This window comes from Canis aureus, chromosome 14 (assembly GCF_053574225.1).
Source record: "Canis aureus isolate CA01 chromosome 14, VMU_Caureus_v.1.0, whole genome shotgun sequence".
NCBI lineage: Eukaryota > Metazoa > Chordata > Mammalia > Carnivora > Canidae > Canis > Canis aureus.
Genome location: NC_135624.1, coordinates 49,702,443 through 49,728,740, shown reverse-complemented (window position 1 = coordinate 49,728,740; position 26,298 = coordinate 49,702,443). Strand labels below are relative to the sequence as shown.

The 26,298-nt window shown below is 41.7% G+C and overlaps 1 long non-coding RNA gene across 1 annotated transcript; it reads left to right on the top strand.

Annotated features, from left to right (window-relative positions):
- Window positions 1-31: 31 nt before the first annotated feature.
- LOC144282947 (uncharacterized) lies at window positions 32-9,890 on the top strand. Its single transcript, XR_013351353.1, has 2 exons — window positions 32-326; window positions 8,626-9,890. It is a non-coding gene; the product is annotated as an uncharacterized LOC144282947 (long non-coding RNA).
- Window positions 9,891-26,298: the final 16,408 nt, after the last annotated feature.

The following is a 26,298-nucleotide window of genomic DNA, read 5'->3' as shown; positions in this document are numbered from 1 at the left end:
TTACAGCGGCCCCAACAGACTGATGCAGTCTGTGTCACACAGACGAAATGACCAGCGCTTAGGAACGACGATACATGAATGCACAAGGAAGCCACTTTGAATGAATGAATGAATGAATGAATGACCTCTCAGCACGAATTCTCCCTCCGTTGTCAACTGTGCAGATCACAGCCCACTGGAGAACAGAAGAGGGGGACACAGGGGTCGGGGAGCAGGAGGAGGAAGCCGCCAGCAACAACCTACAGTTCCAGAAATTCTCCCCAGGTTGGCGGGTGCCCAGGCCATTGGCCAGGCCGGCTAAGTTCATGGAAATTCACCTGTGATGGGTGAGAAGTGACCGTTTACTATTATTCGTGATTAGAACTAAGAACTCATTCATGTCTAGGGATCGACTTAGCTTTTAAAATCAGCAAAATAGTTGAAAATAGGTTTCGAAGGTTCGAGGACCCCAGGTAACCTCTGGTGTGTATTTTCTGAGCAGTTTTCCACATCACTGTGGAAGACATCTGAGTTTCTGGGAAAATAGAATCCATATGTCTCTGGCCCATTTCTCCTGCAAAGCCCGGGAAAACTTGCTTTGTAAGCAGCACGTGAGGGAGAAGAAATGCTGGAGAGCTGTCAACCCATTCTCTTCCGATGAGTTGCATTTCCTTTCTCCAGCTTCACTCGCGATGTCCTTGGATTCTGTTTCTCAACCGACCAGTGCAGCTCAACAGTGACCTTTCTGGTGGTTTCTTTTTCAGAGCACAGACCTTCTGCCAGTCCCCAGACACACCCGGCGTGAGGCTCCCAAGGGCTGCACGGCCTCCCCTCCTGGCCATGCTGCCACTGCCTTACCCCCCCCTTCCCCCCACCCCCCCTAGGATGCATCTCTTCATGCAAAGTAGTAGGCCATTTCTTTTAGAGTTTGGGATATAAGAAAAAAAAATCATGTAAGATGCAGATGCCTAAGAGTTGGACAAGGTAAGGACTTGCCCGGTGTTAACGGAACGAAATGTTGGTCCCATGCAGGTCAGAGTAGGAGAGTTTCCTCATAAACGCTTATATGTCTCCTGTGCATAGAAGCGTGATGCTCTGTTCTAGGAAAACTCTAGAACGTATGAGTCAGATGAGACTGAGCCCCTTCCGTTCGATACTGCTTACAACTGGCCTCTTGAGGATTTGTTTTATTCAGTTGTTTATTGTTTATGTACGTAGGTGACTTCGTAAATTCAAAAAGCACATTCTTGTTCTTAGCAAAAAAAAAAAGAGAGAGAGAGAGAGAAAGAGTTAAAGGAGAATTTTGTCCTTGAAAACATTTTGGTAGAAGATATAAGAGGGAGAGAAACAGTTAATTCTAGAGACAGGAAATAATCTATCGGTCTTAGAGAAAGGACTTGAAGACCTAAATTGCAGAACCGGCTGACAGCTACATCTCTGAACTGTCGGTCACTTACAGACGAGCAACATCACATCACTTAAAGACGCACCCAGCACCCAGTCTTAGATCTTCTCAGTCTTAACTCCTGCACCATTTACTCACCTGAACCACAGGTTCCCCAACTGAGAAGTGAAATCACGCTAAATAAGCGCACTCTGCTCTGATTCATGGAGGGGAAGAACAGTTCAATTAGTAAAAGGGCTAAAATGCATTTTTTTCATTCCTTTTTTTTTTCCGTTGTGATAAGTGCCCTCCTTAATCCCCATCCCCTGTTTCCTCCACCCCTCCCCCCCCCCCCGCCACCTCCCCTCTGGGAACCATCTATAGTTCTCTATAGTTAAGAATCTGTCTCTTGATTTGTGTCTCTCTCTTTTTTCCTCTGTTTATTTGTTTCGTTTCTTAAATGCCACCTATGGTGAAATCCTATGACATTTGTCTTTCTCTGCTGACTTACTTCACTCAGTATTAAACCCTGTAGATCCAGCCATGTTGCTGCAAATGGCAAGATTTCATTCCTTTTTGTGGCAGAGTAATATTCCATCATGTATATACACCACGTCTTTATCCCTGCATCTATCGATGGACGTTTGGGCTGCTTCCCTAGTTTGGCTACTGTAAATAATGCTATAGTAAACCTAGAGGTATATGTAACCTTGTGAATTAGTGTTTTTGTGTTTGTGGGTAAATACCTAGTGGTACAATTACTGGATCATAGGATAGCTCTATTTTTAACTTTTTGAGGAACCTCCATGCTCTTTTCCACAGTGGCTGCACCAGCCTGCATTCCCACCAACCGTGCGTGAGGGTTCCTTTTTCTCCACATTCTTGCCAACACCTGTTGTTTCTGGTGTTGTTGATTTTAGCCATTCTGACAGGTGTGGGGTGATATCTTGTAGTTTTGGTTTGCATTTCCCTGATGATCGGTGATGATGAACATCTTTTCATGTATCTGTTGGTGATCTGTATGTCTTCTTTGGAGAAATGTCTGTTCATAATCTCCGCTGATTTTTTAATTGGATTATTTGGCTTTTGGGTTTGGAGTTGTATCAGTTCTTCATATATTTTGGATACTAACCCTTTATCAAATATATCATTTGCAAATACCTTCTCCCATTCCATAGGTCGTCTTTTATTCTTGTTGATTGTTTCCTTCACTGCGCAGAAGCTTTTTATTTTGATGTCATCCCAATAGTTGATTTTTGCCTTTGTTTCCCTTGCTTCAGGAGACATTTCTAGAAAACCGTTGTTCTGGCTGAAGTCAGAGAGCTTACTGCCTGTGCTCTCTTCCAGGATACTTAGTTTCAGGACTAACATTTAAGACTTTAACCCATCTTGAGTTTATTTTTGTGTACGGCAAAAGAAAGTGGTCCATTTTATTTTGCATGTGGCTGTCTAGTTTTCCCAACACCATTTGTGGAAGAGATTGTCTTTTTTCCCATTGTATATTCATTCCTCCTTTGTTGAAGATTAACTGACCATAAAATTATGGATTTATTTCTGGGTTTTCTATGCTACTCCATTGATGTGTTTATTTTTATGCCAATACCATACTGTTTTAATTACTACCACTTTGTAGTATAACTTGAAATCTGGAATTGTGATGCCTGCGGTTTTGTTCTTTTTCAAGGTTGCTTGGGCTATTCAAGGTCTTTTGTGGTTCCATACAAGTTTTAAGATTATTTAAGATTTAAGTTCTGTGAGAAATACTGATGGTATTTTGATAGGGATTGCCTTAAATGTGTAGATTGCTTTGGCTATTATAGACATTTTAATAATATTTGTTCTTCCAACGCATGAGCATGAAATGTCTTTCCATTTCTTTATGTCATCTTGAATTTTTTTCATTAGTGTTTCATAGTTTTTGGAGTACAGATTTTTCACTTCTCTGGTTAAGTTTATGCCTAGATATTTTATTGCTTTGGTGCAATTGTAAATGGGATCATTCTTTTCTTTTCTTTTTACAATTTGATTTCAATTTTTATTACACTTGATCTTAGCCAAAAGGCCAAGAAGCGATTGATTTCAACTTTTATTAATGGCAATTATAGTATTGGAAATCCATGCTTAACTATAATCGTAGATTTCTCAGTGGGTCAAAAATCACCAGTATCCTGAACCTCTTTTTATTTTTTATTTTATTTGTTTTTTTATATAAGTTCAATTTAGTTAACATACAGTGTATTATTAGTTTCAAGGGTGGCATTTAGTGATTCATCAGTTGCATATGACACCCAGTGCTCATCACATCAAATGCCCTCCTTAATGCCCATCACCCAGTTACTCTTTCCCCCTACCCCCTTCCCTTCCAGCAGCCCTCAGTTTATTTCCTAGAGTTAAGAGCCTTTCATGGTTTACTTCTCTCTCTATTTTTATCTAATTTCTTTCATAAGTACGCTATAGTTTTACCTCTCTGGTTAAGTTTATTCCTAGGTATCTTATGGTTTTTGGTGCAATTGTAAACAGGATTGATTCCTTGATTTCCCTTACTGCTGCTTCATTGTTAGTGTATAGAAATGCAACAGGTTTATGTGCACTGATTTTATATCCTGCGGCTCTGTAGAGTTCCTGTATCAGTTTCAGCAATTTTGTGGGGAAGTCTTTGGGGTTTTCTACATAGAGTATCATGTCATCTGAGAAGAGTGAAAATTTGACTTCTTTGTCAATTTGAATGCCTTTATTTCTTTTTTTTTGTCTGATTGCTGAGGCTGGGACTCCTACTACTATGTTGAACAGCAGTGGTGAAACTGGACGTCCCTGCGGTGTTCCTGACCTTAGGAGAAAAGCTGTTTCCCACCCGTTGAGGATAATATTTGCTGTGGGTCTTTAGTCTATGCCTTCTATGATGTTGAGATATGTCCCTCCATCCCTGCATTGTGGAGAGATTTTATCAAGAAAGGATGCTGGATTTTGTCAAATGCTTTTTCTTTATCTATTGATAAGATCATATGGTTCATATCCTTTCTTTCGTTAATGTGGTGTATCATGTTGATTGATTTGTGGATGTTGAACCATCCTTACAGCCCAGGAATAAATCCCATTTAGTCATAGTGAATAATTCTTTTAGTGTACTGTTGGATCCTATTGGCTGGTATCTTGGCTAGGATTTTTGCCTCCATGTTCATCAGGGGTATTGGTCTGTAATTCTCTTTTGTGGTGAGGTCTTTATCTGGTTTTGGGATCAAGGTAATGCTGGTCTCATAGAATGAGAGTGGAAGTTTTCCTTCCATTTCTATTTTTTAGAACAGCTTCAGCACAATAGGTATTAATTAAATGTTTGGTAGATTTCTCCTCGGAAACCATCCAGCTCTGGACTCTTGTTTGTTGGGAGATTTTGGATTACTGATTCAATTTGTTTGCTGGTTATGGGTCTGTTAAAGTTTTCTACTTCTTCCTGTTTCAGTTTTGGTAGTTTATATGTTTCTAGAAATTTATCTATTTCTTCCAGATTGCCTGATTTCTTTGGCATATAATCGCCCAGAATATTCTCTTATAATTGTTTGTATTTCTTCAGTGTAGGTTGTGATCTCTCTCCTTTCATTCAATATTTTATTCGTTTCAGTTCTCTCTCTTTTCTTTTTGATAAGTGTGTTTGGGGTTTACCAATTTTGTTAATTCTTTCAAAGAACCAGCTCCTAGTTTCACTGAAATGTTAGACCTTTTTAAAAATTTCTGTATCATTGATTTCCACCCTAATCTTTATTATTTCTCTTCTCCTGATGGTTTTAGGCTTTATTTGCTGTTCTTTTTCCAGCTCTTTAGGTGTAAAGTTAGGTTGTGTATTTGAGACTTCTCTTGCATCTTGAGGAAGGCCTATATTGCTATATACTTCCCTCTTAGGACCGTCTTTGCTGTATCTCAAAGGTTTTGATTCCATTTTCGATTTTCATTTGCTTCCATCTTTTTTTTTAATTCTTCTTTAATTTCCTGGTTGACTCATTCTTTCTTTATTAGAACGTTCTTTAACCTCCATGTAGTCATGGCCCTTCCAATTTTTTTCTTGTGGTTGACTTCAAATTTTATAGCATTGTGGTCTAAAAAGAAACATGGTATGATCTCAGTCTTTTTGTCCAGTTGAGTCCTGATTTGTGACCCAGTATGTGATCTATTTTAGAGATTGTTCCATGTGCACTTGAAAATAATGTGTATTCTGCTGCTTTAGGATGAAATGCTCTGAGTATATCTGTTAAGTCCGATTAGGATTATTTTCTTACTTCCACTTTCTGCTGCTCTATTATTAGGGTATAGGAATGCAACAGATTTCTGTACATTGATTTTGTATCCTATGATTTTACTGAATTCTTTTGTCAGTTCTAGTAATTTTTTTGGTAGAGTCTATAGGGTTTTCTATATATGGTATAATGTCATCTGCAAATAGTGAGAGTTTTACTTCTTCCTTGCCAAAGTAGATGCCTTTTATTTCCTTATGTAGTCTAATTGATGTGGTTAGAACTTCCAGTACTATGTTGAATGAAAGTGGTAACAGCATCCTTGTCTTATTCCTGACCTTATGGGAAAAGCTCTCTGTTTTTCAACATAGAGTATGATGTTCACTGTGGATTTTCATATAAGGCCTTTATCATGTTGAGGTATGTGCCCTCTAGACATACTTTGCAGAGAGTTTTTATCATGAATGGATGTTGTACTTTGTCAGTTGCTTTTTCTACATCAGTGTAGTTGAAATGATCAAATGGTTTTTATCCCTTTCTCTTATTGATATTATGTATCATGTTGGTTGTTTTGCAAATATTAAACCTTGCTTGCACCCTGGGAATAAATCCCACTTGATTGTAATGTATGATTTTTTAAATATACTATTAGAATCATTATGTTAATCTTTTGTTGAAGATTTTTGCGTCTATATTCATGAGAAATATTGACCTATAGTTCTCTTTTTTTTTGTAGTGTCTTTATCTACTTTTGGTATCAGAGTGATTCTGGCCTCATACAATGAATTTGGAAGCTTTCTTTCCCTTATTGAGAAGAATGGGTATTAACTCTTCTTAAAATGTTTGGTAGAGGGCAGCGCAGATGGCTCAACAGTTAACACCACCTTCAGCCCAGGGTGTGGTCCTGGAGACCCGGAATCGAGTCCCACATCAGGCTCCCTACATGGAGCCTGCTTCTCCCTCTGCCTGTATCTCTGCCTCTGTGTGTGTGTCTCTCATGAATGAATAAATAAATAAGTAAGTAAGTAAGTAAGTAAGTAAGTAAATAAATGATAGAATCCACCTGTAAAGTCATCTGGCCCTAGACCTTTGTTTTGGGGGAGGTTTTTTCTCCATTGCTAATTCAATTTCTTTGCAGTCTGTTCAAGTTTTCTATTTCTTCCTGCTTCAGTTTTGGTGAGTTATATGTTTCTAGGAATTTATCTATTTCTTCTAAGTTGCCCAATTTGTTAGCATATGGGTTTTCATAATATTCTGTTATAATTATTTGTATTTGTATGGTGTTCGTTGTTATTTCTATTCTCTCATTGGTAATTTTGTTTATTTGGATCCTCTCTCTCTTTTTTTAATAAGTCCTACTAGAGGTTTATCAATTTTGTTGATCTTTTCAAAAGGTCAGCTCCTGGTTTCATTGATCTCTTCTATTGATTTTAGTTTCTATCTCATTTATTTCTGTTCCAGTCTTGGATTTTGTTTGTTTGGTTTTTTTTCCTAGCTCCTTTAGATATAAAGTTAGGTTGTTTGAGATTTTTCTTGATTCTTCAAGTAGGCCTATATGGCGATACACTTCCTCTTAGAAAAAAAAGATTTTGGGCTGCTGTATTTTCACTTTAATTTCTTTTTATGTAATTTTTTATTTCTTCTTTGAGCTCTTGGTTGACCCATTCATTGTTTAATAGCAGGTTATTTAACCTTCATGTATCTATGTTCTTTCCAGATTTTTCCTTGTGATTGATTTATTTCTGGTTTAGTGTTGTGGTCAGAAAAGATGCCTTGTATGACTTCAAGCTTTTTGAATTTGTTGAGATTTATTTTTGTGGCCTATGTAATCTATTTTGGAAAATGCTTTGTGTGCATTTGAAAAGAATGTATTCTGCTGTTTTAGAATGAAATATTCTGAATATGTCTGTTAAATACATCTGGTCTAGTGTGTCATTCAAAGACACTGTTTCCTGATTTTCTGTTTGGATGGTCTGTCCATCGATATAAATTGGGTGTTAAAGTCCCCTACTATTATATTATTATCAATTAATTCTTTTGTTTGTTATTAACTGTTTTATGCAATTGGTTGCTCTCATGTTGGGCACATACATATTTACAGTAAATAAACCCTTTCTGTTCTGATTCATGGAAGGGAAGAACAATTTGAGTAAAAAAAAAAAAGTGCTGAAATTCAACACATGCCTAGCGTTGAATTAATTTACATTCTTCATTTCATGATGCATTCCTATAAGCTGTCCTTGGGAAATTCCTTCAATTCTTTTCTTTCATTCTTTCCATTTTTCTTTCTTTCTTCTTACCTTTTATTTGCCTTCAGCACCAGCATCCATTCCAGTATATTTAATATGTATTTTGTGTGTCTGAGTGCTTGCAAATGAATAATGTGCTCTCATGCACATACATTGTACTTTTTGCATACTGTACTGTGTTCTAGATCTTATGATTCACAATTCAACCTTTAGTCATCAGCTGTTCCAGTGGTGGATGTGCAGAGTTCCCTCAACATGCCAATCCATAATATGTTGCGGCCATTAATTCACTTATTCAACAAATATTTATATTCTAAATGTGGTATGTCAAGAAGCATAAAGGTAAAAATACTTCCTACTTTTGGAGTTGACAATCTAGCAGAGAAAGACAGCAAATAAAACAAGAAGATAATAAATAAGTAAATTACAAAGTATGTTAGAAGGTGATCAGTGTGATATGGAATAAGAAGGAGATCAGGGTTAGCAAGACTAGCATTATGGAGAGGGGTGGGGCAGCAATTTAAATAGTCCATCAGAGTAGTCATTTGAGCAGAGGCTTGAAGGCAGTAAGGGGATGATCATGCAGATACCTGGGAGGTGGGGGGCAAGATTCAGGGAGAGGGAACAGCCTTTGCAAAGCCTTAAGGCTAATACACACCAAAAGTGTTCAGGTACAACAAGCAGACCAAAGTGACTAGAATAGAATGAACAAGGGAGAGGACAGTAGACAACGAGGACAGATTATGCAAGGCCTTAGAGGGCATTTAAAGGATTTCAATTTTTATTTTAGGTCCAGAACCTTTGGAGAGTTTTGAGCAAAAGAAGTGCCATGATCTGACTTAAAGCTTGAAAAGATCACCTTGGATGACATGTTGAGAAAGGACTATGTGCAAAGCAAGGGCAAAACCAGGGATTATGGTTAGAAGGCTTTTGTAATGATATGAGTGAGAGCTGTTGATAGATGAGACCAGAGTGGAAACAGTAAAGATGGTGAGAGGTGGTCAGATTTAGGACAAATTTTAAATTTAAAGCTGACACAATTTCTCAAAATTCTGTTTCTACTTAAGATGTAGAAAACCACAAGAGTATATTGTTGCCATGCTAACAATGAGAAAAATCTGGATAATCAATAAAATTATGACTTTTCTTAAGCTCATCGGAGACCTGAGGTCTCAAGGCAACCCAAGAAATGGAACTCAAAAAAAAGTGACAAGATTCTCCCAGGAGAAAGGAGATACACAAGCTGTTTTGCCTTTGGCAAGGCACACAGAGAGGAGGTAGCTGCCATAGAAGGGAGTGAGAAGAAACAAGCTAAAATTTTAGCGAATTCCTAGTATGTGGCTGATATACCCGTATAGTTTAACTGTGAGCTACAAACACAAGAGGAATTCTTACTTTCAAGTTCTTCTCCTTGGGCCCCTAACAGGTTTTCACAAAGCTTGAAGGCTTTCAAGAGAAGGGACCAGAGAGAGCACCCCTCAGTGGCCCAGGCATGTAGAAAATGTTAAGATGTCATTGGAGAACAGGCAAAAATCACTGTCAACCTTTCTGCCATACAATGCAAAGTTTTAGGCTACCGGGGACAATACAGCACAAACATTTTGCCCTCAGAGCTCCTGGGAGAGAGGTAGAAAGAAAACCCCTCAATTTCAGGTCATTCCCTGTGATTGGTGGCAGGAAGGTGAGTAGGGGGGACCTTTATTCTATAAGCATGAACAGTCCTTCCTGTAAACTGAAAAATACCAAGATTATGCTAAAAAGAAAGAATGAGGCTATGATTGTGATGTAGGAAACCAGCGGCAACAATGCAAAGGCTACTTATAGGGCATAAAAATCACTGCTCTTTTTAGGATATCTAAGACTTAAAGGTAAAGACGTGTGAGTAAGTGTGGGCTAGGTAATGTAAGTAGGAATAGCCACAGTGACACCAAAGCCACATCACCTTTTTCTCCGGACTGAATCACATCTCATCATATAGTAGATAGACAGGCCTTAATAACACTCCAGGAAGAAACAGCAGTGGAGGAAAAAAAAAAAAGCCATAAATGAAATAAAGTCAAGCAGAAACCCTGGATGGGAAAAGGATTAGGATAAATAGCTGAGAGAGAAAACAAATGAACTGAAAATGCAGTAAAAATGAAGGAAAGGAAAAAAGGGGACACAGAATTAAAACCAACTTCAGTATCACTGTAAGCTGTGGACCCCATTGCTGTGAACACCTCATGACTTGACTGTAGTGGCTTAGACAAGGAGGTGTTTGTTTTTTCTCAGAGTACACGAAGTTGACCGTTGCAAACATAGAAGATTCAACAGCTCTACTGAGCTGACCTCTTCAGCACTGCAAGGTAGCTGCCACGACTCCAGCCATCACATTGGAGTTTCAGGCAGAAAGAAGCTGGAAGAAGATGGGAGTAATGCCAGCTGTGTCTGTAATGCAGTTCCAGAACCACCCCTCCTCCTCGGTGTACTTACGTCATTGGCCAGCTAGTCACATGGTCACCGCTAGCAGCCATGGAATGTGGGAAAGCAAGTTTTTTCTGAGTCTATTTCCTCTGCAAATAAAATCCAGGTTCTGTTAGCAAGTGAGAAAGGGGTATATGCATACCACACAGACAATAGCAACAATCTCTCTGTGAATATTCATGGAGACATGTATGCGAAAGAAGCCATCAGGCACATAATAGATGCTCAATGACTATAATTTTTTTTGAAAAGCTGGAGAAAGGGAACTTTTTTGGGATGGAAAGAGCCGGCCTGTATTTCAGAGGTCAGGTTCCCACGCTACAAGATTGACAAATTGAAAGTTTATACTTGATTTCATGGATCCTTAACATACTCAGCAAAGACATTGCCATCCATTTTAAGAGCAGTATTAATATTTTAAGAGCTCTGTATCAACAGTGAGGGGGATGGGGAGGCTGTCCATATATCCTTAGCGGGTGGGATGGTTATTATAAACTGCGAGCAAAGAAACTGGGCCAGATACAGAGAAATAGCAAATGTAGCAGGAAATAAGCAAATGCAGAGGCAGCCTCCATTCTGAAGAGGACTTTTGAGAGGTAGGAGACAAAGAGCATACAGAATCTGTAAGCGTATTGTGTATATGCACATGTGCGCTGTATAAATAGTTCACAGGCCGTCAAGCCAGTCTTCAGAATCATGATATAAGAGAGGTTTCCACACACCAAAACAAATGACCTCAACATATCCCTTCTATCTGCTTTGCAAAGTTATTTCAAGAATATGAACTTTGTTGCTTTAAAGAAATTCTAAGGGATAAGTTTTAAAGTCTGTGAATGCGTAGTCTAGTCAGAGAGAGGAATTGATTTAAGCTCTGGGCTCTTTAAAATTAATAACCAAGCAGTTATAATAAATTTAAGTGCACCATAAAACCATTTCCATAATAACAGATTCTTGGCCTGACATTTCTGATGGTAGGTAGTTGCAGAATTTAGTTTTCATCGCTCCGCTGCATCTCTGCTTTTATCTCTCTGTGTCCTCTTTGAGGGTTCATGAGACTACAAGTCAAGAGTATCACAGACACAACGAATATCTGTCCTTTTCCTGAATCTCTAATGCCACCTCCTTTTGTATCTAATGGAAAATGGCAGAGCAGGGTAGCTACAAAGAAGAACTAGAGAGTCCCTGTAGGGATTACAGTTTGCAGAACACATATCTAGTGGAGATCATCTTGGTTCAAGTCATTATTTTCAGTCCATATTCAGTCAAGGGGGTGCCTGGGTGGCTCAGCTGATTAAGCATCCAACTCTTGGGTTGCCTGGGTGGCTCAGCAGTTGAGCATCTGCCTTCAGCCCAGGGTGTGACCCCAGGGTCCTGGAATCGAGTCCCACATCGGGATCCCTGCATGGAGCCTGCTTCTCCCTCTGCCTGTGTCTCTGCCTCTCTCTCTGTGTCTCTCATAAATAAATAAATAAAATTATTTTTTAAAAAGCATCTAACTCTTGATTTCAGCTCAAGTCATGATCTCAGGGTGGTGAGATCAACCCCTGAGTCAAGCTCCAAGCTCAATGACGAGTCTGTTTGAGATTCTCTCCCTCTCCCTCTGTCCCTGCTCTCTCTCTCTCTGTCTCTCTCTCTCTCTCCCTCAGATAAATCAATCAATCATTTAAAAAAATTCAGTTAAGGGCAGCCCGGGTGGCTCAACAGTTTAGCGCTGCCTTCAGCCCGGGGTGTGATCCTGGAGACCCATGCTCAAGTCCCACGTCAGGCTCCCTGCATGGAGCCTGCTTCTCCCTCTGCCTATATCTGTCCCCGCCCCCCCTTCCCTGTCTCTCATGAATAAATAAAATCTCTAAAATAAATAAATAAATAAATAAATAAATAAATAAATAAATAATCAGTTAAGGATTTTAATCAGGTTGTGAGACCAAAGGATACATTTGAGAATGATTTTTTTCACTCTGGATGACTTATTAACTGACATTACCATACAGTAAAGTTAGACATATCACTAATTACAAACATACAACATAGGAATGTTTCTCTTAAACTGCCAATCCTTTTTTACCTAAGAGGGCTGCTATATTAGTTTGGGAACAAACTTTGATGCTTTAACAAAGACCCCCAAATAACAGTGATTCCATGGAAGTTTGTGCTCTTTCCTGTGGAAGACCAGGGAAGTGATCCAGGGCTAGTATGGCAACTTTACAACCACCACGAAGCTTGGCTTCTGCGAATCTTATTGTTCTGTCATCCTCAACACATGACTTTTATCTCGTGACCTATGTTAGTTTTCTATGGCTGCATAACAAAATATCACAGACTTGAGGGCTAAATAGAAATTTATTTTCTCACAGCTTTGGAAGCTGGAAGTCAAAGAATTAAGGTCCTGGCAATGTTGGTTTCTAGTGAGGACTCTCTTCCTGAATCGCACATAATTGCCTTCTCGCTATGTCCTCACATAAACTTTTCTCTGTGTATGCCTGCCCTTGGTGTCTCTTCTTATAATAACACAAGTCCTGTTGGAATAAGGCCCCTCCCTATGACCTCATATAACCCAAATAGCCTCCTTAAAGGCCTTATCTTCAAATACAGTTACACTGGGAGTGAAGGCTTCAACATATGAATTTGAGGAGGATGGAATTCAGTCCATAACATGCCCCAAGATGGCTGCTCTAGCTCACACCTTAATATCCACATTCCAGCCAGACGGTGGAGGAAAAAAAAAAGGGAGGACACAGTTCTTCCCTTTAAGACATGGTGAGAAATCTCTATGCATCACTTCCAATCAAATTCCACTGGCCAGATCCCAGTCACATGGCCACACCTCTCTGCAAAGCAATCAATTCTTTAATGGCACTTCCATGTACCTGGCTTAAGTGTCTATTCTGAAGGGAGAATAGATGTTAGGAGACAACAACCAGTCTCAGCCACTGTTGGGAATGTCCTGTGGCCTAATTTAATCATATAAATATCTCCATTTTGTTGTGCCCTCTCTCCTACCACTTCTCTTTTGGATCCCTTGGCTTCCCTTCAGAGTATTGATTCCCCTCAGTGCAACCTGAGAGGAGCACAGTGCATCCTGATAGCTGAAGGCTTCTATAAAAAGCATCCATTGGAGACTTGGATGCATTGTTATATCAAAAGACCCCTTTCCCTTCGGGACAAGGAGATAAAATTGGGTATTTAAGGGAGTCAAGGAAGAAAACTTTAATGGAAACATTAGAGCACTTTGCCGGTGGGAGTGATAACGCTTTGTCTTATTTTTAAGACAAAGACCTTTTGTGGGGGAGCGGACTTTTAGAGCCGGGTGACCTCCTACATTATTTTGCTCTGAGCAACAAATGGATCTTGCCTCCTGCTTCATGTCTTTTGAAAGTGGAATGTCTCCTTCCGTTAGCACTTTTAATCTGGTTCCTACAAAGTTGTGCAATTTCCTGCTATTTCTCCTATGGTAATCTAGCCAAGTTCTGTTTGGGGGACTCTCCCCTGTTGCTTGAAGGTTTCCCAAAAACCTTCCATTAGTCTTTCAGTCTTCCACACCCTTGTGGGAACACTTTGTTCTGGCACTCACGGAAGGACAGCTTTTAAAAAGTGCATCTTGCTACTCTGGCCCGATTTCAATCAACAAGTATTTACCGAGTGCTGTCTTCACTCCAGTGCCATTCTAGACCCTGTGGAATACAGACAGAACAGACCCTGAAGTGTGGAAAGCACCTTACAGATAACCATTCATTTTCCCAACGAGGAAACCGAAGACCAAACAGTGAACAATTTGCCCCAGGGTCATGAGGCTGTTTTGAAGAATCACCTACCAAATTTTTCCATTTCCTGTTCTCATTAGAATTTCTACTTTGATTGGGAAGATGAAGAAAAGCATATGGGATCATATGGCGCCTCTTCTGAGCCACACAGCATGTTTTCAGAACGTTATGAGAATTGTATTATCCCTCGAAGGACTTAGTAAGATTATTCTGTGAGAATTCCACCAGAAACATTTTAATTAAGTCACTGAATTATGCACAACAGCTCCTCCCACCCCAGGGCCCTATATGGATGATGAACGAATCATCCAGATTCTGGACCTATAAAGCTAAGGGCCAGATCTGGGAACATGAGGGTGTTGCTACTTTGCAGGGACTCTTGGAGAACAGTAAGCCAGGTATCTAGAAGTCTCTCTTACTTTTGGCTTTATTTAAACTTCTCCATGGAGCTCATTTTATCTTCCCAACAATCCTGTAAGGTAAGTATCACGGTCCATTTGACCATTGAGAAGACCCAGGCTTACAGGGGACATCCCTGGCAGGAGTCTGGCCTGATTGCCTCTTCCTATCCTCAGAGTGCTAGACGAAGTCACACTCCCTACTTTTTAAATGGCTTTCCAATGCAGAATGGTATAAGTGGGGTGGGAGGCAGGGGCATTTAGGTGGACAAGATGAACATGGTGGAGAGTGCTGGTCCTTATAACTGATCACTCTGTATAGCATGGAGGCCTGTGATCCTTCCTGTACCGGAAGAAGAGCTCTTCAGGAATGAGGCAGGACAAGGCCCTGGGCCTCTAGGAGGGAGTTGGGTCCTCTGGGAGCAAGCAGGGGTTAGGAAAGACTGTGGGGGTTGTGTGGGGAGGGGGAGTAGGGAGAGGCAGATCAGAGAAGGTGCTGAGGGCCAGGTGCCCACCTACATGGCTCTTTTTGGCCTGAAATGGGATATCAGGGGAAATGTAACATGTTGTACCGTCTTCTGATCCTTATGATCACTTTCTTGATGGAAATGCGTTTTGCCTTCGCAGGCTTCCAGATGTTGCTAGCCTTGGAATGGAGTAATATATTTGTGTAGACTTGCAGGGGAAAATATCTGAAATAAAACTCATCAAAAATGTTACTAGTTGTGAGCACTGAGTGGAAGAGTTTTATTTCTTCTAATTTCTGTATTTTAAAAAATAACTAAAATTAGTTTTTAATCAGAAAAAAATTGAGGGTTTTTTTCTCCCCACTTTGCACTGCCATTTGGGAAACGAAGAAACTACCACATGTATCCACTAAGTCCAAATATGATTACAGCCTCAAGAATGCTTGGAAGCTTCAAAATGACCCTCTGTGCAAAATAGCATCCTCTGGCTACACAAACAAGTTGAGAAGACATAGGGGAAATAAGAGGCGTACCCAGTTTTGAATGGGAAAGTGCATCTGTGTTATACCAGTCACAGATCATACCCTTTCGGGTTCCAAGCACAGGCTGTCTGATATCACATGTCTCCACGAAGCATCACCTTCAGCCTTTCCAGCTATTTGCTCACTGCCCCTTAGGGCAAAGGTTGGTGTTTATGACTAGTGACGATTACCCAGGATCCTAGTATGAGAAGCTTACAAAATAAATAGGGAAACTGAGTGAAGTCTTTCTAAAGTGGAATCTAAGAAGAAAGATGATGACTCACTCCACCGTGAGTACCAGGAAACAGAGAAGAGTCAAAGCAGACAAGAACCCAAACACCCCCTGAGCATTTTAGGGGGAGGCCAATTAAACATTGGCCTGGGGTACTGAGGCAGGCTGGCTGTTTCCTTCTTTGGAGGCCTCTTAGCAATTAATATGTGAACATCTAACCAGATTTACTTATGGGATTGTCCTCCTAAAGGCAAAGAAATGGACCCCATTGACTTCCCAGTCTATGATTATGGAGAGTTCATATTTTACTTTGTTCCAAAAGGGAAACAGCAACTGGCAAACAACCCAATTCTCCGGCTCCGTTGCTCACTTCCAATGAGTGTGACAGTTCTAAAATTTATCACCCCTATCTCAAGGTTATAGTTTCAGAGCCCAAGTTGTAAATGGATCAGGATTAGATCACTGAAAAGGAGCCCAGATAGAGGAAGCAGGGGGGACATGGGTGAGAGTCTTCCATTTTGGGGAATTTGATCTCTTTGGAGAAAGATTAATTTCTGTAGACCTGCACTGTCTGACGTGGTGGCCACATGCAGCTACGTAAAGTTCAGTTAATTAAATCCGATCTGGAAGTCTCAAGAGAATATGTGGACACTGACAGGGAGTCCTGAGCACAGGACCATCTGCTACCTCTCATCTTTCTAAGATGTTCGAGAATGGGAACAGAAGTTATTAGTCACCTCAAGAACATGTGGCAGTGGATTTTCTTTTAAAATAGTTTATCTTCTGTTCATGTGCACAGAAAAAAGTTCAGAAGGATACAAACCGAATGAGTAACAGTGAGCCTAAGTGGGGACTAACCCTCTACAGCGAGACAGGAGGGCCACAGGCAGGCAAGGCCAAGAGGCTCTCACTTGTTCCCTTATCCATTTTGGGGTTGTTGAGATTTTTTTTTTCTTTGTGGAGGAAGCTTTAAGTTTTCATGTGAGAAAACCAATCAAGAGACTTCAAAATAAATAAGCAAGCAAAAAAAATCCACATGGATTCAAAATTCTAGCCAATCTCATTCTTCTCTAAGAACAAAGATTGTAAAGAATAATAAACAAATGTTTGGGAGGAAACGTTATCCGCTTTCACCTGCCACATGTTTGGCCTGGCCCAGAGCAGCTGGCGTGGCATTGCTTGCCCACAACGTTTGCATGAGCTTGGTTGGCTTAGGTCCTGAGCTCTGCAATTCTAAAATTAGCACAGGGCTACCCGGGAACTTTTCCTTTTGTTCGTCCTCCAGTGCTGGAGGGGCAGAGATTTGAGTTCTTTGCTTTGCCTTTCTTCCTAAGGAGATACCGAGAAGAAGGCAGTTAGCAGGACTCCAGTGCAGCCCATTTGGCCGCAGTGAGTTTCGGGGCAGCCACAGGTCCTCCCCCTCGTCCTCCACCACTGTCTTTTTCCAAAGTTCCCCCTCGCCCACTGCCAACGACAATCGCCCCAGCAGGTGCTGCTAGCTTACCTGGCAGGGTGAGATTTGCCCGGATTAATTCATCCTCAGTGAGGTTATACCGTGCAGGGCAACATGATCTGAAGCAAAAACTTTTGTGTTCTCCACTGAAAGTGCTTTCGAGATTTCCTTTCCTTGGATTATAGCCATTCTTGGAATGTCAGAGAATGAGGATCTGGTTTTCCGAGGGAGACAGGTAGAAATTGGAGCCTTTCGAACTTTTTGACTTTGAAAGTATAGCTGGATGACCATTTCTTGGTGAATGATTAAATACATTTTTAAAAACTACTCATGGTACAAGGGCAGGGAAGAATGTGAGCTTTCTGGTCCACAGTGGGGTCCAAGTGGGGGGGCACTTCCAATTCAAATTTCTAATTCTCCCTTATTTCAACAATTAGTACTAGGCCTTGGCACAGCCAGTGAGGTTGGGGAGCACTTTTTAAAGCCAGGGTCCCGGGATCCCTGGGTGGCGCAGCGGTTTGGCGCCTGCCTTTGGCCCAGGGCGTGATCCTGGAGACCCGGGATCGAATCCCACGTCGGGCTTCCGATGCATGGAGCCTGCTTCTCTCTCTGCCTGTGTCTCTGCCCCCCTCTCTCTCTCTGTGACTATCATGAATAAATAAATAAAATCTTTAAAAAATAAAAATAAAATAAAATAAAGCCAGGGTCCCCATCACTTAAAAACTGAGTTAGCTTTTGCACTTTTCTTTTCATATGAGTCATTTTAAAGGGATGAAACTTGTTATTAATAACCTTTCCTGTGTTGGCTGAGAGAGTAGAATCAAGCAGGAGTTTGGTTATTATATATGGAACTAGTGCCCTGGATTCTTCTTTTAAGATTTCTTGGTTGTGTTTAAAATTTTAATGTACAATTTCAACATACTCAGGTTACAATTAATCAAATCCTCTGAGAGGCGGTGTAACAGTCATGTTGTAGTCGCATTGCTTTCAGGTATTTCAGAATACCTCCATTTAGTAATCTCACAAAACAAGAATTTGAGAGGTAGGCAGGCAAGGCCAGGGTTGGATCAACAGATCAATAGCATCATCAGGGATAAGGCTCTTTTCATCTCTCTATGTTGCCATCTCAAGGTTGGCAACATAGGTACAAAAAGGCTGCTACATTTAGGCAGCACTTTTATACCCCACAATATCTGGGACAGAGGTTGGGGTGGGGAGGGAGCTTGCTTTCCATATATCTTCTTTTATTAGGGTGGAAAGCCTTCCCCAGATGTCTCCCAGCTGACTTTTCCTAAGGTCCCATTGGCCAGTATTGTGTAATACTATTGGGTAGACCTGTTAGCTGCCGGGGAAGAAAACACCTCTCTGGCTTCTTCCTGGAAGGAAGAATGATGGGAATGGGCAGCTAACAGGTCTACCACGCAGAAGGTGATATATCAGAGCCTCTGGAATCAAACTGATTAGAAGGCCGTCTTCTCTACTCATTACTACCATAAACTCGAATAAGTTACTTACTCCATGCCTCAGTTTCTTCCTCTGCTGCATGAATTAAATACAACAATATATGTAAATCCCTTTGAATAGTATCGGTCACATGCTATATGTGAAGCATCATTAATGGTGCGGCTAGGATCAGAGAGAATCTCCTGCGATCTGGGGGTTCATCCAAAAGCTATGCCTAATCGGAGAAGGACAAACATTATATGGCCTCATTCATTTGGGGAATATAAAAAATAGTGAAAGGGAATAAAGTCCCCTTTAGGAGAGAAAATGAGTGGGAAATATCAGAGAGGGAGACAGAACATGACAGACTCCTAACTCTGGGGAACGAACAAGGGGTGGTGGAAAGGGAGGTGGGCGGGGGGTGGGGGTGACTGGGTGACGGGCACTGAGGGGGGCACTTGATGGGATGAGCACTGAGTGTTATGCTATATGTTGGCAAATTGAACTCCAATAAAAAAAGAAAAGCTATGCCTAAAAATTTGACTGACCAGTTGGATGTCAGGTGCAAAAACATTAAACTTTTACAGGACTTTAACCACAGTTGCTATGTTTAATACCTCAGACTTAATGCCAATTATTGTCATAGTTCAAAAAAAAAAAAGATTTTTAGTTGGCCACTGTGTGGATTTAATTTACTTCCAAAAAAGCTTTCAGAGATAGAGAAAGTATCTTTGGGTCCTGTGGGAGGAGCCAGCTGCCGCCAAGAGTCCATCTATTTCTCTCTCACATACCTTTGGAATTTTCACATTGTGTTCCTTGGGCTGTTCTTAGGACAGCTTGAGAGAAAGTACTAGCTCTACACAGTCCTGTACGTCACCTCAGCTCTGTTTCCCAATCCCCTGGCTTTGAACTTAAGTAACTTTAAGAAGAGGGCATAAACTAGCTCTTAGGACTTTTCTTTAAAATTTGATATTGTCAGTGGGATGGAAATTGGCACAACCATTCTGAAGTACAATTTGGCCCATCAAATATGTGAGCACATAATCCCCTTAACCCAGCAATTCCACTTCCATGGATATAATGCAATAAAGTGCATAAAGCGTTGTTTGCATTAGCAAAAATGTTGTCAACAACCTGAATGTTCACTAGCAGTATCCTAAATCATGATGGCATTTCTAGATTATGAAATTTCCCGATTGGAACATTTTCTAAAACATGAGGAAGATCTGTACCTACTTGGATGAAAGGATGCCTACAATATATTCTCGAATTCACAAATAAGAAAATATAGACTTGTTTAGCATATTGCATCAGTTTCCCAGTGCTGCATAACAAACCATCCCAGAAGCTTTAGTGCCTTCAAACAACAATCATGTATATTTATTCACGATTCTGTGGTTTGGCAATTTGGGTTGGGCTCCCCTGGGACCACTTGTCTTTGACATATGCTGCGTTGCCTGGGCTCACTCATACACCTGAGGCTGAAACAAGGGTGCCAGGGCCAGCCGGGTGCTGTCTCCTCATCCTCAAGGAGAGCTAGTGCAGGCTGTTCGCACAGCAGTGGCTTTCCAAGAGGATGAGGCAGCCAAAAGGGCACATCTTGCAGCTTTGGCTCGGTATCCTCGCCAGCTCATTCCTCTCAGTTTCCATTGGTCAAAACAAATTGTGATGCTAGAGCAGAATCAAGAAGTGAGGAGATAGACTCTACCTCTTAATGGGAGTTGCTGTCTCATAAACATCCCCCAAAGTTCTCCCCCATCGTCCTCACTTCCTGGGGTTCATGTCTATATGTAGTCCATTTTGAGCCTGGGCTGCACTCCAGTGTGTGGTGGTGTGTGACATCTGAGGCCAGGTTGTCACCGGCATGACATCTTCCTCATTTGCTCTTGGGCCTCTCCCTGTGGAGAAAGTGTGATGCCATTCCCTGAGGAAATCCAAGCAGCCTGGGGAGAGGCCCTCACGAAGAGGGACGGAGGCCTCTTGCCAACAGCTGGCACCAATATGTCGTTGTGGGAGTGAGCGACCTTGGGAGCAGACCCTCCAGCCCCAGGCAAATCTTCAAATGACTGCAGCCCCAGCCAATCTCGAGCTACAACGTCGTGACAGCCCCCCAAACCGCCCAAAACCCAGAACCACTCAGTCAAGCCACTCCCTCCTTCCTGATCTGTAGAAATTGAGAGAGAAGAAATGATTTGTGTTATTTTAAGCCACTGGGTTTTAGTGATTGGTTAGGCAACATTAGATAATGAGTAAGCAATGCAAATGGTTTGTGACCTGTGTGCGTATGTGTGTGCGTGCCCAAAGATACTTTTTCTATTTCTGAAAGCTTTTTTGGAAATAAACTAAGTACAGAAGGCTGCCAACTAAAAGCTTTTTTAAAAAAATTACACACACACTGATCTATCTCTATGTCTATATATATAATATATATCTAATAGATATATTAGATATAAATGTCTATGTCTATATATAAATATATATCTAATATATATTATATATAAATATATAATATGTATCTAATATATTATATATAAAGAGAGTTATCTATATATATTGTAATCAATTTATATATATATTTATTATCCCTTGAGATTAGGAATAAAGGTATCTGTGTGTGTGTGTGTGCTGTCGATGATGAGTGCCAAGAGGCAGGCAGACTTACACTTTTTACACTTTTGTCTTTGCAGTTGTTTGAGTTTCTTCACTCAGAATGTTGACTTTATACTTTTTTAAACAAAAAATAATTTATCGTGGTATTCCAAAGCATTTTTATGTACACATGTAAATGAGCAACTAGAGTGAAGAAGGTACCAATCCATTTGAGAGCATTTAGAGGCCAGCTGGCATGATTGCTCTGGGCATTTAAGTTCTCGTAACCGCACAACATGGCCCCAGCACCCAAGCATGGGCTTGGTGTACCGCGATGAATGCTCTCCAACGAAGTATAGCATGGAGACTCCAATAATAAAGCAGCTACAATGAGATTTAAGCATCCGTGTTCCTTTTAAATGAGATTTTCCCAGAAAGACGACATCCAACCTAGTCAGTGGAATGCAATTAGTACGTACAGATGGATCTAGTTTAGAACACTAAGAATCTGTTTGAAAAAACAAACACAAAATGGGGTCCAGCTGTCTGGACCAGTTTAGAGAACTCCACATTTAAAAACAAATGCTCCTATATGTTTTCCAGTCGCTTTTTCATTGCAGTGTGGTTTTAAAAATCAAATATCCCAATCAGTTAGTGCACCCAACCGGGTCTTTTCTAAATAAGGAATCTAAAGGCCTTTGTCCCCTGAAAGTAGAGGTAAGTATCACAGAATCTTGGGATTTTTCCCAAAGCCTGAGATAACTCTGCACATTTCTTCCTGGATTGTAAGAAATCGGAGTGCACCTCACATTGTTATTTCCACTCATAATATTTATTATTGCTCTTTTCACTTATTTATTAAGTGTTGACAGTATCCTCGGGGCTGGAAACCAAATCCTTGAGGAGACTGGAGTCTCTTCCTAATCATGAGAGTTTGGTTCTCTTCTTCCTGTCAGTCCCAGAATGTACAATATTTAGTCTCGTGGCATTGCAGCGTCCTGAGAGAGATGGTTTCCCCTCAAAGGGAAATATCCCCAATTTCAAAAAAAGCATCAAATAAAGAAATATATAGGTCAAGATGACATCTTCCTAACCCCTGGGGATCATAAGCAGGTTGCTCAGAATCTCTAATATTTATGATTTACTGGAAGAATCTAAGCTTACGTGCTTTTCCCACTCTGATAAAAAACTCAGAGACATTGCAAATGAAACTTTATTTTTCTCGATGTAAACAACTCATTTTGTTTATCCTGACTGCTTTCAGTTGAATGTCTGTCTCCAAGTCCCCTTCAAGACAGAAATCTGGGGCACCTAAGGTGTATAAATGTGAAAAGACCGTATTTCCCAGAGATTGCAAACTGGGTTTTTGTGGGAAGCAGTTAAGAACTACAGCCCCTGCCAAGGAGTTTGGAATTTATAGTGTACAGGTTTGGGAGCCCAACCTCTGATCTGTCTGCGGAGCTCCAAGACTCACTGTGGTTTTGAGCAAGCCCTCTACATCCTTTGAGGCCCGTTCCCTTCCATGATATAATAGCTATTGGCGGGCAAAGCACTGCAAAACTATTCTCTGGATGGCAAAAGTGTAGAAGAGAAATCCTAGAGAAGGAGATAGGATGCATGGCTGTGCATCCAATTGGGTTGATTCAAGGGCAAAGCCTCTTAATATAAAATCCTCAGGGAGTTTGCTTAGGTTTTGCTGAAAAATCCAGGATGTAGGAAGGCTGGTTTTGTAGACAAGGGAAGTGCCCGATTTACATACTTTCTAATTCCAGTGTGAGAGTTATTTTCACAAGCATTTTATGCCCAGGCATAGAAAAGTTATTTATAAAAGTGACAGATTCAAATAAAATGCAAATTGCTGACCCTGGGGGGGAATGGGTGTCTCCTTCTCATTGAGAATTGAAATAAAGAGTCAAAAAGAGATCTTAATATCGTTGCTACCTTCTGACAAGCTGGATTGAGAATAGTACAGAGCTTCATCCTGCCTTCCCTGAACTATGGGAGCCACAACAGTCTTACGCCTCCAACCTGAGAGAGGGAAGAAAGTGGAAGCAGGGAAGCAGAGACCTGCATCAGCTGGCCTGGCACCCCCATATGGCCTGCCTAAAGCAGGGAGACTAGATGCTGCATGGGCCGCCCCTGCATTCATCCAAGTCTCACCATCCAAAATCCAAGAGGCAATGGGAGGGAGGCCCTTGCGTTCAATGCAGCGGCCCAACGGCCTTGAATAAGAGGTCCCAGGGAAGGATGGGCTCTCCTGTCTCACCAGTCAGGTTGGTCATTACTTCTCCTCTTGGGAGGAAGAAGCGAGGAGCTGGGGAGGCACCTGGAGGTGTGGCTCCATATTGCTTCTTTCTGGGGAATGAATGGGGGATTCCTTCTGAAATACAGACAGGAAAATAAATGTTTCTCGGCTCTGCCTCAACACAAATAAATACAACTCCTGGCTGAATAAACTACCTCATAGGCATTCCCAATGCTATCGGATGCATGCTCACCAGCACCTAAGAAGAGATGTCTGGGAAGGTGTGGCCGAGTCACCATATATTTGAATTCATATAAAACACACAACAGGCCACTCCCACTTAGAAAGTGTTTGTTCTGAGAGAGATTTTGTTGTTGTTTTGTTTGATTGGTTGGCTGGTTGGTGTGTTGGTTGTTAGAATTCCGAACACTTTTCCCCCATAAACTGATGTTCTACGTCTAAATGGTCTTTGGTTCCCCAAAGCTGGCCTCCAAACGTTTTTATAACAGAACAGTTTCCACTCTTCCCTACTATTTTCATGGGGAATGAATTACACAATCTAACACGGAAGCGAGAAACACACTAGTCCTGGGTCCGTAGCAGGCTGCTGCCCCACTCCCCCTGCCTGTTTCCCTGGACTGTGGAACAGCCATCCCAGAAGCAGTAGAAAGTGCTTCCACTGAAGGGAGGACCTGGTTAGATTCTTGAAAACCACTGTCATTTGCTCGTTATCTGTACCCAGGGTAAACTGAATCTGCTTCCAAGTAAGAACAATCAAGTACCCCTCAATAGGTATCAAAGAAACTGAGGTTCCTTAGGTGAGCTGAATAGAGAGAGAGAAAAAAATTCTTTTTATTATTGTATCTTTATTAGGGTTTTTTTTAAATCTTAATTCCAATATGGTTAACATACAGTGTTCTAGTGGTTTCAGGAGCAAATCTAGTGATTCGGCAATTCTAGACGTTACTCAGTGCTCCTCATGATAAGTGTCCTCTTAATCCCCATCACGTATTTCACCCCTCCCCCACCCACCTCCCCTCTGGTGACCATCTGTCTGTTCTCTCCAGCTAGGGGAGAAAATATTTTCTTATTCAATTACTCATTCCGTCATGCAGCTGGACATGTAGTTGCAAACAACACGGACACAGTTCCTGCTTTCAGGGAAGGAAACCAAGTGGTAGGTGGAGGGGTGGGTATAGGAGGGCAAATCATAACTACAAAGGAAATGATGTGTGTTGAAGGGTGTCTCTAAGAAATGACACTTGAGCTGAGACACGAAGGATGAGAAAAAGGCAGGAAGTGAGAGGGAGTTGGCGTGGATTTTACTTAGGGGGAAGGGGTTGTGGGAGAAGACTGTAGGTCAGTACGAGCCAGTCCAGAAACAGCAAAGCCATGAGATGGAGAAAAATCCTGGAATGTTCAAGAAGCTGACAGCAAGCTAGTATGGTCGGAGTGGGCCGAAGAGGGGGTGTCGCCGAGGTAACACTGGAGAGATGAGCAGGGACCAAATAAAGCCAAACCTAGCTGGCCAGGTAAAAGATTCTGTATCCCTTAGTGCGCTGAAGAGCCTGGAGGCCTTTAGGAAGGCCAATGGCATAATCTGAATTAGATTTTTCCAAGTCTAGTTGGGCTGGAATGTGGGGTACAGATTTGGTGGAGAGACTGGGGCAAGAAGAAAAGCAAGGAAGCCAGCCAGGGAGGCCAGCTAGGAGATTCCTGCAGTTAAGGGGGGCGGGGTGGGATGGAGGGCAGGCAGTTGTGGTAGCGGGAACAGGAGGCCGTGGTTGGTCCTGCTGTAAGTTCTGGAGGGGGTGTTGACAGAATGTCCTCATGGACTGGGTGTCGGACAGGAGGACAGGCTAAGGAAGGGTGACCCCCAGGCTGGGGGGCTTGGGGGAAAGCAAGGGGTGTTAGCTGAGGTGGACACAGGAGGAGGGGCAAGTTGGCTTTGGGTAGGTGGAGTCTGAGATGGCTGCGCGACACTGAGAACGCGGTTGGAAGCTCAGAAGAGAGGTCTGAGGCAGAGACACAACTCTGGAAGTGTTGACACGGAGATGGCATTTACAGCCTCCCGGTGGGGGGCAGTTTGCACTCCTCACTGCCTCCCCCACTTGTAGGACAGGGTGGAAAAGCTCTCAGTTGTGTGTCAACAGGAGGGAAAGGAAAGCAGCCAGTCCATGATGGTCCAAGGAAGCCACGTTCTCGCTCCTCTTGTGATCCATCCACGTTCAGGCTGAGCAACGTGCAAGAGCAAAGCAGGCCTGAGGGAAAACTCGCTCAGGTTCTGACTTCTTTACTACAGAATATTGAACAAGCTCCTCTGCAATTTTCCATTTCGCAGCCGTCCTAGCCCTCCCTCCACATGCACCAGAAATGAAGACGTTTGGTCTGCGTACGACTGGACAGGTTGCTTCTGGGGGACCCTCACATGGTGCAGTTGTATTTGCCTTCCAATGACGAGCGGGATTTTAACTGCATCTGGACCTTTCTGCTGAGTTGGATCCTGTCACTCAGCAGGAATGTCCCACACCAAATGGAAAGGACACTAAAGCCATGGGGTTTGAGCAGACCCAGGTCTCCACACTGTGCGCTGCCAGGGAGTGAGTAATTCTGGCTTTGGAAAGGGCACATTTGTAAAGCTAAATTAATATGTCCTGTTTTTCATCCGTGACTTCTCTCCATTTCCAGTTTGAAACAGTGAGCTGCCTCGGGTACATGACCGTGCAAAAAATATGTTTCAGGGGGTATGTGTGTTTATTGTGAATCCCAGGATGGACTTAACCATTGGAAGCCATTCAATCAGCACTGATCCAGATGCTCACAGGAAGGTGAAACAAAATCCATCTACCTCACCTTTCAGAGTGGAAAGCCCCGAGCTTCTGAGAGTCCCC